We start from the raw sequence: 13,004 nt of genomic DNA, 5'->3' as shown, positions 1-13,004 counted from the left end.
GAATTGGATTGAGTTCTGGGCTCCTGATTCTGGTTCCCTGGCTGTGTGGGCCTTTGGGGAGTGAACCAGTGGCTGGAAGACCTCTCTCTGCCTCTCCCTCCCTCCCTCCCTCCCTCCCTCTGTAACTCTGCCTCTCAAATAAATAAAAAAATTTTTTTTAAAAAAGATTATGGTGGGGATGGTGCTGTGGCACAGTAGGTTAGTCCTCTGCCTGTGGCGCCGGCATCCCATATGAGCACCGGGCTGCTCCTTTTCCAATCCAGCTCTCTGCTCTGACTTGGGAAAGCAGTAGAAGATGGCTCAAGTCTTTGGGCCCCTGCACCCATGTGGGAGACCTGGAAGAAGCTCCTGGCTCCTGGCTCCTGGCTTCGGATTGGCCCAGCTCTGGCCGTTGTGGCCATTTGGGGAGTGAACCAACAGACCTTTCTCTCTGTCTCCCCCTCTTACTGTCTGTAACTCTACCTCTCAAATAAACTCTACCTCTCAAATAAATAAATAAATCTTAAAAAAGAAAGATTATGGTAAGAGACTGTAAGAAATATTGAAACACCTGATTCTGTTTCTTCTGTTGAAGTCATGAAATTTGGTAATTTGAGAATTAGATACACTGGGAAGGAAAGACTCATGGTAATTCAGCTTTGTATATCTTACAATATCATTTGAAGGATGTTGTATTTAATTAAAAAAAAAAAAACTGTCCAGCAACCTCTGTGCCTATCCTTTATTAATTTAAAAAATGTTCATTTATTTATTTATTTGAAAGGCAGAGAAAAAGACAAATGTTTCCCATATGCTGGTTCATTTCCCTAACAGCCCAGCCTGTGCTACACCAAAGCCAAGATCAGGTAATTCATTCCAGGCATCCCAAATGGATGGCAGGGACCGGAGTACTTGAATCATCACCTGCTGCTTCCTAGGGTGCTCATTAGCAGGAATCTAGAATTGAAAGTGAACCTGGGACTTGAACCCAGGCACTCTTAAATGGGATGTGGGCATCCCAAGTGGCATCTTAACTATGGTGTCAAACACCAATCCAGACACTGTTTTTTTAAAATGTTGTTCTTCAGTGTTAGCAATTTAATCTGTTTGTATCCGGCACTGATGAAAGCTTTTAACAGAGGCTTTTGACAAACATTAAATTGCTAAGATGTTTTTGGGTATGCTGTAAATGCAAGAGTTTAAGTATCTGGAAAAGAATATGCCACTTAATCTTTTTTTTTATTTGAGTGCCTTATGAAAAAGCCAGAATGTTTTCAATATTGAACATGTTTTGTTTTTGCAAGAAGTTTTACATTTATTGTGTGTTGTAGAAAAGCTTTCTCATGTAAGATAATTTTTCATGTATTAAAATATTTTTAAAAGATTTTTAAATATAATCTCTTTAAAATGAAAAATGTAGTGTACCACCTTTAATAATTTAGAGTCAATTTAAGAATGAACTTTATTCTTGCATATTTTGAATAACTTGTAAATTTAGTAAGAAGTTAACCAATTAAGAATAATAGATATAAAACATATGGTCTTAAAATGTTAGACAGGGGATGTAAATTGAAGAGGTTGATAGCATTTGACTAATGAGGTCATACTTTATGTCTGAATCACAAAAGTAATTCTCTCTTTCCACTGTAGGTGGCAGTAGAATATTTGGTAGTGTACAGATAAAATATGCTAGAATCAACATAATGTTTGAATGTTCTTTCTCTGGAATGTTCTAGTTGTGAAAATGCTCAAAAATTGGCTACTCAACAATAAGAACTTCTTACCCCAAAAGAAATCTAAATATTTGGCTCATATTTTGAATTTAGATATATCATTATTTAGAAAATTTAAAGCTCTGTAAATAGATTAGTTTTGCTATAGTTTTTTTTAATATTTATTTATTTGAAAGGCAAAGCAACAGAAGGAAAGAGACAGACACAGAAACAGAGAGAATCTTCCATCTGTTTGTTCATTCCCCAAATGGCCACAACAGCCAGCAGCCAAGAACTTCATCATGGCCTCCCATGTGGGTGGCAGGGGCCCAAGCACTTGAGCCATCATCTGCTGTCTTTCTAGGTGCATTAGCAAGAAGCTAGATCACAAGTGGAGCCTCCAGGACTCAAACTGGCATTCTGATATGGGATGATGTCCGTGATGCAAGTGGTGGCTTAACCTGCTGTGCCGCAATGCCAAGCTCCTTTATGGTTTTTATGTAACTGAGTTGCTAATTTGAGCATTTTTGAGAATTTAGATGATAATGCGTGAGATATATTTTTAATTCTCTGAAGGATTGACCAGTGATTGTTATATTATAGAATATCACATGATAAAGCAGTGATTGCAGATAACCCAGCTGGGGTTTGCAGAACATTTTACCAGAATTACATTTTACTAGAACACTGTAAGGTATTCTGTAGGCTTTCTTTCTTTTCTTTTTTTTTTTTTTTTTGTTTGTTTTTTCCTGGTGCTCAAAAATAATTTTAAAATAGATTTAAAAAAATTTTGAAAGCCAGATTTAAAGAGAGAGCAACACCTTCCATCTACTGGTTTACTCCCTAGATGGCTGCAATGGCTGGGGCTGGGCCAGGGCAAAGCCAGGAATCTGGAACTCCATCCCAATCTCCTACATATGTGTCAGGGGCCTAAGTACTTGGGCCTTTTTCTGCTGCTTTCCCAGGCACATTAGCAGGGTTCTGGATTGGAAGTAGAGCAGCTGGGACTGAAGCACATGTTCCTATGGTATGCTGGCGTCCTAGCTGGTGGCTTAACCTGCTGAGTCACAATGCTGGCACCAAATTGAATTTAATATGTATATTTTTATTCATAATTGACATAATTGTATATATTGACAGAGTACAGTATGATTTGCATGCAATTATCAGATTAGAGTAATTAGCATATCCATCACCTCAAACTTTTGTCATTTCATTGTATTGGGAACAATCAGAATCTTCCCTATTAATTATTTTGAGATATGCAATTGTTTTCAGTTAATCTGCTATGCTGAGAAGATTAGAAGTTGTTTCTCCTATCCAAATACACTCCTGTACCCATTAATGATTCTCTCTGCATTCCCTCCTCGCCCCTCCCCTTTCCAGCCTCGAGTAATCATTATTCTCTTTTATTTTTATTTTTAAAAATATGTATTTATTTATTATTTGAAGGGCAGAGTTACAGAGAGGCAGCGAGAGAGAGCGAGTGAGAGAGGTTTTCCCTCTGCTGGCTCATTCCCCAAATGACCATCACAGCTGGAGCTGGGCCGATCTGAAGCCAGGAGCCTGGGGCTTCTTATATGTTTCCCACATGGGTGCAGGGGCCCAAGGACTTGGGCCAGCTTCTATTGTTTTCCCAGGCATAGCAGAGAGCTGGATTGGAATTGGAGCAGCCAGGACTTAAACTGGTGCCCATATGGGATCTGGCACCACAGGTGGTGGTTTTACTCACTACACCACAGCCCCAACGCCCTTCCTCCCCTCTCTCTCCCTCCCTTCCTTCCTTTTTTTTTTTTTTAAAGTTTATTTATTTAGTTATTTGAAAACCAGAGAGAGGAGAGAGAAAGAGAGAGAGAGAGAGAGAGAGAGAGATATTTTTCCATCCACTGGTTTGTTCCCCTAATGGCCACAATGGCTGGGGTTGAGCCAGGAGCCAGGAGCTTCTTCCAGGTCTGCCATGTTGGTATAGGGGTCCAAGGACTTGCCAACCTTGGCTAGTTTCCCAGGCGCATTAGCAGGGAACTGGATTGGAGGTGGAACAGCTGGGACTTGAACTGGCACCCATATGGGATGCTATTATGTATGGTTTTTATGCAAGTTGAGTATCCTTTATCTAAAATGCCTGGGACTAGAAATGATTTGAATTTTTAATGCATATATTTGATGAAATTTCTTGAGGATGGGACCTAGGTCTAAACACAAAACTGACTTTTGTTCGTTACATAATTTATGCATAGAATACAGTATTTTTAGTGTGCTTATTTTTTGACTATTTCCTGTTGTATGCATTAAGTCAGGCATGCAGTTTTCCACTTGTGGCATCATGGCCTTCTAGAAGTTTGGGATTTGAAGTGTTTGGGATTTGCATATGGAGGGATGCTCAGCCTGTGTAAGATTAGCTTTTAATCTTGTGTTTATATGGCTGCATGGAATTACCTCTGAAAGATACTTTCTTGGAGATTATTCCCTGTCATGACATATGATGGTAGTACAGCTCTCTTCCCTTATTTATTTTCTTTCTTAGATTTATTTCATTTTATTTGAAAGGCAGAGGTAGAGAGAGGGAGAGACACAGAGAGATCTTTTCATTTTTTGGCTCACTCCCTAAGTGGTCCCATCAGGCAGGGCTGGGCCAGGCCACAGCCAGAAGACTGGAATTCTGAGTTGTCAATGTGGGAGGTAAGGGTACCATCTTCTACTCCCTTCTCAGGCACTTTAGCAGAGAGCTGGATCTGTAGTGGAGCAGCTGAGATTCAAACTGTTTTGCTCATATTGGATGCTGGCTTCAGATGTGGTGGTTTTACCTGCTGCACCACGATGCTGGTCCTATCCCCAGTTTTCTGTAGACCTATATCTAAACAAGAAAGCTACCATTTATGGAATCCTTAGATTTCCATTATGTTTATTCAGAGCATTTGTTACTTTCAAGAAATAATAAACTCGTTTATAATCTAGTTAATATGTTTTCAGGCCCCGTGTCTAATACTGGAAGCATCAGTGTATAAAACACAATTTTCCTATCTTCTAGACCTACTTCAAGGAAGGGATGAGAATGAGAGTTTCCTGACATAAATAAGAATATGCATATAAGGGAATAGAATGCAGGAAATGTATCTTTTTTTTTTTTTTTAGGATTTATTTTATTTATTTGAAAGGCAAAGTTAAAGAGAGGCAGAGGCAGAGAAGAAAGAGAAGTTTTCCATCTGCTGTTCTCTCCTCATTTGGCCGCAAGGGCTGGAGATGCGCCATTCCGGAGGCAGGAGCCAGGAGCCTCTTTCGGGTCTCCCATGAGGGTGCAGGGGACCAAGGACTTGGGCCATCTTCTACTGCTTTCCCAGGGCATAGCAGAGAGCTGGATCTGAAGTGGAGCAGCCGGGACGCAAACCAGTGCCCATATGGGATGCTGGCACCAAAGACGGCAGCTTTACCTACTATACCACAGCGCCAGCCCCCAAATGTATCCATTTTTTACATGCTTCCTTCCTCCTCTTCACCTCTAATCTTTGATCGCTTAAAAGTATTGACAGAATTTACCTGGGAAAATGAATCTTTTTTAAAAACATTTATTTATTTGAAAATCAGAGCTGTGCAGATGAGGAGAGACAGAGAGAGGTCTTCAATCTGTTGGTTCACTCCCTAAATGGCCACAGTAGCCATGGTTGTGTCAGCCAAAGCCAGGAGCCAGGAGCTTTTTCCTGGTCTGCCACATGAGTGGCAGGGGCCCAAGCACATGGGCCATCTGCTGCTGCTTTTCCCAGGCCATTAGCAGGGAGCTGGATCGACAGTGGAGCAGCCGGGACTCAAACCAGCACTCACATAAGCATCTGTGTCGCAGGTGGCAGTTTTATTTGCTGTGCTGTAATCCAGCCCCTCTCCCTTCTAATAATGAATCCTGTATCATCAGTATCTTTGGCTTCTTATGAGAAAACCAGTAGATTTTTATAGTCAAAGTAGTAAATGTTAGTATTAGTTTTCTACACATTTGATGTTTAGAACAGAATATTTTCAGTGACTTATTTTGTTATCCAGATTTCCTTAGTAACATATAGTGGTTTTTTTCTTTTAAAACTTTTATTTAAAGAGAAACCCTCTCCCCCTATCTGCTGGTACAGCCCCCAAAGGCCCATAATGGCCAGAAGGCCAAAGCCAGGAGGCAGGAGGGAAATCTTGGACTCCCAGGTGAGTGGTAGGGGCCATCACCTCCTGCATGGGCAGGGCCTGGGGGTGGGGCAGCATTTGCAGGAGGCTGGAACTTAGAACTAAGCAGGGACTTGAACAAGGAAGGCCTACACCAGTGGCTTCCACCCTTAGCTTGTGGTTCCTGTGCCCCCTCTGGCTGCAAATCAGCCGCACTTAAAGATCAACCCCCACATTTCAAAGCCATAGGGAGAGGACTGCACAAGCCACTGGGAACTTTTCCTCCACCAAATGTTTTCCTGAGGCTGGACAAGGAGCTCTGGGATTTAACACTTGCCAAGCTGGCTTTCAGTCTTGCTTTGTTTCCATTTTCTGTGCCTGTCTCCTCCTTTTGGATTGGAATTGTATACCCTGTGCTTGTCCCACCATTTTATCTTGGAAGTATGTAATTTGGAATTTTAAGGCTCACAGCTAGAGTCTGCTTTGAGTTTCAGACTAGGCTTTATACTGTCGAGTTAATGGTGGACTGAGTTAAGAGTCCTGCCTAGAGACTTTGGAACTATTGGGGTTGAAATGAATATATACTGTATGGGTGAAAGACGTAAGTTTTGGGAAGCCCAGGGCAGAATGCTATAGTGTAAACGTGATTAGGTTCCACAACTCATACCAATGTTTAATCTCTAAGGGCACAAGTAAATGGAACTAGGAAGGTGAAGACTTGATCCAATGATGGTGTTCAGAAAGTGGGCCTATGGGAGGTCCTTTGGTGCATACCCTTGGAAGGAAGTTCTTGGAAGAGAGTTGGTTAGATAAGGTAGAGTAGAGCCTGCCCGATCTCTGTGTTCCTGGCTGGATGGGTGATGCTTCCTCTACACATGCTCCACCATTGCCATCTTCTGTCCTAACCAGATGGCAGAAATGATGGAGTCCCTTCAGCTTGGACCATGAACCTCCACAGCTGTGAGCCAAAGTAAATCTCCTTCTTCTGTGAATAGCTTTTCTTAGGTATTTAGTTGCAGTGATAGGGAGCTGACTAATACAGGGGAACCTATATAAGTCTTCACTTTCTCCTAAGAAGCAAGTGATGACCTTGACCAGGGAGCCAAGAGAAAGGTGGGTGTGGGGTCAGTATCTCTGTTGTTATGCAAGTTGGTTTGCACTGTAATACCCACTTTTGAATTTTATATTTGTTCAAAATAAAAATGTTAAGAATTAAAAAAAATAGAAATCAATTCATTCCATTGAGGAAGTTCCACTTCCAGAGAGATTGGCTGGGTTTGATACCCGCCTCCTACTTCCACCAACCCAGCATCGGGCCCAAGCTTCTGGATTCTAAACAGAGCCATCTGTTTGGGCTTAGCTCTAGGATTGCTGGGAACTTAATGTCCAAAGCAGTGTTACTGAGCCACCTTCCCAAGACCCCGGAAAACACCTTTTGGGTTATTACAACCCCCACAGTAGGGCACGATGACTGGCCCCCCTGCCCAACCCAGACTAGACCTTGGTATTCTTTCCTAAGCTCTGGGAAGTGCTCACCCATCACAGGCAGGGCCAGGAAGCTGCCACCACCCTCCCTCAACTCCCATCACAGTATATGCTGCTCATCTGTGGAGCAGAGGGGACTGATGTCCTGCCTAGAGGCTTTGTGGGCAGGAGGCTTCGAGGAAGATATGGACAGGAAATACCCGTGAACCTTCCTCAGCAATGTATAGTAAGTCTTTTGATATGGCTTTTTTTTTTTTTTATTTGACAGGTAGAGTTATATACAGTGAGAGAGAGAGAGAGAGAGAAAGGTCTTCCCTCCGTTGGTTCACTCCCCAAGTGGCCGCTATGGTCGGCGCTGCACCAATCCGAAACCAGGAGCCAGGTGCTTCTTCCCGGTCTCCCATGCAGGTGCAGGGACCCAAGCACCTGGGCCATCCTCCACTGCACTCCCGGGCCACAGCAGAGAGCTGGACTGGAAGAGGAGCTTAGTGAGCCACGGCGCTGGCCCGATATGGCCTTTTTTTAAAATTGAGAGTTCCACACTAGGTGTCCTACTCTCATAACTATGATATATCTTATTTACTTTTCCTTAGATTCTCTTTAATTATCCTTAAAGCCAGTAGGTCTTTACATCCTTCTTGGCTTTTTAGGTAGCTCTCTTGAAAGGATGCTTTGTGGCTGGTTCTGTGGCATAGCTCATTAAGCTGCTGCCTGCAATGCTGGCATATGGGTACCTGTTTGATTTCCTGCTGCTCTGATTCGATCCTACTTCCTGCCCATGTGCCTGAGAAAGCAGTAGAGGATGGCCCAAGTGCTTAGGCTCCTGTATCCATGTGGGGATGGATACAGAAGAAGAAACTACTAGCTTTGTCCTGGCCCTGCCCCACCGTTGTGGCCATCTGGAAAGTGAACCAGCTGATGGAAGATCGATCTCTCTCTGTCTCTCTCTGTAATTCTACCTTTCAAATAAATGTTTAAACAAACAGACAAATAAAAAACAAAAGAAAGGACACACCTTCCTTTCCTTGGCCTCTTACCAGCACAGGGCTTGCTGCAGCCCTGTGCCTCCAGGGCACGTCGCCCCATGCTTCCTGGCCTAGATGCTCCTCCATATGGCTGGTTCCTGGTACTCAGTATGAACCCAGATTTACCTCTTTCCTATAAATAGGAGAGATTTACCTCTCTCCTATGCACCTTTTGCACTGAATAAAAGCTTAAAATGTAAACAACAACAACAACAAAAAAGGACACTTTAATTAGATTTCTAATAATTTACCGGATTTAGCAAACATACAGAAAAGCAGACATGTCTTAGATGTGCCAGCTTAATGAATCTTCACAAACTGAATGTACCCATGTAACTAGCACCCGGAACAAGGAACCGAACACTTCCAGCCCCCAGTTACTAGGGCCCCACACCCGGGGGAATCACTTTCTAACTCCCCCACCCCATTTTAAAGATTTATTTATGTATTTGAAAGGCAGAGTTACAGAAAGGTAGAGAGAGAAAGAGAAAGCGAGCGAGCTGGGCCAGGCTGAAGCCAGGAGCTTCATCCCAGTCTCCCTTGTGAGTGCAGAGGTCCTAGCATTTGGACCATCTTCCACTGCTTTTCTAGGCCATTAGCAGGAAGCAGGGTGGGAAGTGGAACAGCTGAGACTTAAACTGGCACCCCTATAGGATGCTTAATGTCTTATGTCACCCCTTTAATGTCTAATGCATGGTTTAGTTTCACCTGTTTGTAAATTTTGTATTAATGGAATCCTATAGTACTCTTTTGTGTCTGGCTTCTTTTACTCAACATTATGTTTATGAGATTAAGCATTACTGCATATAATCATTTATTCTCATTGCTGTAGAGCAAAGGTCAGCAAACTACAGCCCACAGCTATATTTGGCCCCTTGGTTGTTTTTGTATAGCTAGTGAGCTCATAAGACTTTTTACATATAAAAAATGTTTTTTTTTTTTTTTTTATTTTTAAAATTTGTTTGAAAGGCAGTTACATACGGAGAGAGAGAGGAAGAGACAGAGAGATCTTCCATCTTTTTGGTTTACTTCCCAAATGGCTGTGACAGCCAGGGCTGGGCCAGGCCAAAGCCAGGAGCCTGGAATTCCATCCAGGTCTCCCACATGAGTGGCAGGGGCCCAAACCCTTGGACCATGGTCCCCTGCTTTCCCAGGACAATAACAGGGAGCTGGATTGGAAGTGGAGCAGCTGAGAAGAACTGAAGCCCAGATTTTTACATTTTTAAATGGTTAAAAAAGGGTGGGCAATTTGAGATGCCCACATCTCATTTTGGAGTTCCTAGATTCAAGTCCTGGCTCTGCTCCTGATTCTAGCTTCTTGCTAATGTGCAACTAGGGAGGCAGCAGGTGATGGCTCCAGTGGTTGAGTCCTTGCCACCCACATAGGAGACCCACACTGAGGTCTTTTTTGGCTTCAACTTGGCCCAGTCCAACTGTTGCAGGCATTTGGAGAGTAAACCAACAGATAGGAGAATTCTGTCTATATCCATCTCTTTGTCTCTTTGCCTTTCAAATAAATTAAATAAAAATTATTAAAACATAGTTAACTAAATAAAAAGTGAAGATATTTTGTGACACATCAAAGTTACATGAAATCCAAGTTTCAGTGTCCATAATAAAATGTGAAGTTGTTTTTACTTTGAAAGGCCAGAGTTGAATAGTTGCAACATAGATTGGATGGCCAGCAAAGCCTAAAATAATTGCTCTGGCCCTTCACAAAAAAATTTTTTTCCAACTTTTCCTTTGTATTCTAATATTTGAGTATATCATGCATAGTCTGTTGATGGGCATTTGGGAAGTTTCCAGTTTTTGCCTGTTATGAACAAGGGTCCCATTTATATTATTCTTATTGAAAGGTAGAGTGACTCTCCTCTCTCTCTCTTCCTTTCTGTCTCCTGACCTCTGTCTCTCTCTCTCTCTTACGACCTCCTCCTCCCTCTTTTCCTTCTTTGTCCCTTCCCTCCAGTCTGTCCCCCAATCAACTCTTTCCCTTAAAAAAAAAAAAAGGTAGAATTATAGGTAGAAATAGAAAGAGCCCTTCCTTCTGCTGGTTCACTCTGCAAATGTTCACAACAGATGGGGGCAGGCCAGTCTGAAGTCAGGAGCCAGGAACTCCATCCTGGTCTCCCACGTAGGAGACAGAGACCCAAGTGTGTGGGCCATCATTTGCTCCCAGGTGCATTAGCGGTAAGTTAGATCAGAAGCAGAGATGGAACTTGACTCCAGGCACTCATATGGGATGTAGGCATCCCAAGCATTGAGTAACCTGTTGTGCCACAGTGCCTACCTGAAGAGCCCTAATTTTTTAAAATTTATTTTTATATTTAATTTCTTTTACGATTTATTTTTTAATTTTTTAAAAAGATTTTATTTGAGAGATAGAGTTATAGACAGTGAGAGGGAGAGACAGAGAGAAAGATCTTCTGTCCGTTGGTTCACTCCCCAAATGGCCGCAATGGCTGGAGCTGTGCCGATCCAAAGCCAGGAGCCAGGAGCTTCTTCCGGGTCTCCCACGTGAGTGTAGGGGCCCAAGGACTTGGGCCATCTTCTATTGCTATCCCAGGCCACAGCAGAGAGCTGGATCAGAAGAGGAGCAGCCAGGACTAGAACCAGTGCCCATATAGGATGCTGGTGCTTCAGGCCAGGACTTTAACCCGCTGCACCACAGCGCCGGCCCCAGATAATTAGTTTTATAATCCTTTTAATATGGCAAATGACCAGGTCTTGGTGTCATAATGTTTTATGTTATTACACTAAAAAATTGATGGTTTTGGCATTTAATTGTTTTATGGGATTATTTTTTGGAGGAATCTAGGTCAAGGCAGAAAGCATTCTAAAGATTTCCCTTAAAGATAGAATCTTAAATTCTTAGTCTGATTTTGAAGATTCTGTGTCCATCTTACTTTTTGTGGTCATTCTATTATCTTATAAAAGTTTGTGAGTTTAGTTTTTTGCCCCTTTTGTAACTTTATTCAACTTGAAATTGATTAAAATAAATAAATGAGGATTAATTCCAGAGTTGCTATTAATTGCAGTTACTTGAATGAACCACATGTAGGCTTCTGGCCAGAGATTATATATTACCTATGTAAAAGACGGATAAGATGAGGATAAACATCTATGTGGAGGAGTATGATTAAGAATCAAATTCATGGGGCCAATGTGTGCAGTGGGTTAAAACATCCCATATTGGGGCTGGTGCTGTGGCATAGCAGGTAAAGCTGCTGCCTGTAGTGCAGGTTTGAGTCCTGGCTGCTCCATTTTCAGTCCAGCTCTCTGCTCTGGCTGGGAAACAGCAGAAGATGGCCCAAGTCCTCGGGCCCCTGCACCTGCATGGGAGACCCGAGGAAGCTCCTGGCTTCGGATTGGTGCAGCTCTGGCCTTTGCGGGTATCTGAGGAGTGGACCAGTGGATGGAAGACCTCTCTCTCTCTCTCCTCTTTCTGTCTGCCTCTCTGTAATTCTGCCTTTCAAATAAATAAAATATTAAAAAAAAAAGACATGCCATATTGAAGCTCCAGTTTGAATCCTGGCTGCTCTGCTTCTGATTGAGCTCCCTGCTTATGTCTCTGGGAAAGCAGTGGAGAATGGCCCAGCTACTTGGGCTCATGCCACTCATGCATGAGACACGACTGGAGTTGTGGGCTCCTAGCTTCAGCCTGGCCCAGTGCAGGCCATTGTGCCCATTTGGGGAGTGAACCAGCAGAAGGAAGGTCTCTCTCTCTCCATTTCTCCCTTTCATTTTCATTCCTTTCATTGACTCTGTCATTCTGCCTTTCAAAAAAAAAAAAAAAGTAATAAATTCATGGAATCACCATTGACTTTGCATGATTTCTGGGTTAGCACATAAATTAGTTTCAAAATGACCAAAATTATAGATCTTTCTGTTGAATAATAGTGTAATTTAATATAATCCTAATGTAGTGTTCCGTAATTAGACTTGGGTAATGTGGAAGGCAGCAAATTACTTTCAAGATATTTAGCCTCAGGAGGTTTTGCTAATACAGATAGTAAGCTATTCTTTTAGGCATTCAGAGTATTAAGATTTCAAAGTTGACTTGAAAACAGAAGATAGCCCTTTTTATAGAATAAAAGTTTTCATTATTACACTGTAAACTTTTATTTTATTTTTTTAATTAAATTTTTTTTTGACAGGCAGAGTGGACAGTGAGAGAGAGAGAGAGAAAAGTCTTCCGTTGCCGTTGGTTCACCCTCCAATGGCCGCCGTGGTCGGCGCGCTGCGGCCGGCGCACCGCGCTGATCCGATGGCAGGAGCAGGTGCTTCTCCTGGTCTCCCATGGGGTGCAGGGCCCAAGCACCTGGGCCATCCTCCACTGCACTCCCTGGCCACAGCAGAGAGCTGGCCTGGAAGAGGGGCAACCAGGACAGAATCCGGTGCCCCAACCGGGACTAGAACCTAGTGTGCCGGCGCCGCAAGGTGGAGGATTAGCCTAGTGAGCCGCAGCGCCGGCACACTGTACAGTTTTAATACTCCAATATGTTAGGCACAGTCATTAATTTTCTTTTGAGGTGGATAAACTGAATGATGAATGATACAGAATTGGCATCTTCCTTTTAATTAGCTGATAAAATAAGTATGAAGTCTTTTTAATTTAAATAGTGGTATGAAGTGGGCTTTTTTTTTAAGATTTATTTTTTTAGGGGCT

General features: G+C 42.6%; 1 protein-coding gene across 6 annotated transcripts in view; it reads left to right on the top strand.

Moving 5' to 3' along the window:
• COMMD1 (copper metabolism domain containing 1) overlaps positions 1-13,004 on the top strand; it is a 161,193-nt gene that overhangs the window by 20,236 nt on the left and 127,953 nt on the right. The window lies entirely within an intron of this gene.

This window comes from Oryctolagus cuniculus, chromosome 2 (genome assembly GCF_051225735.1).
Source record: "Oryctolagus cuniculus isolate XC-2025 breed Fujian yellow rabbit chromosome 2, ASM5122573v1, whole genome shotgun sequence".
NCBI classification, from domain to species: Eukaryota; Metazoa; Chordata; class Mammalia; order Lagomorpha; family Leporidae; genus Oryctolagus; species Oryctolagus cuniculus.
Note: the sequence above shows the minus strand (reverse complement) of the source record. Positions and strands in the feature narration are given on the sequence as shown.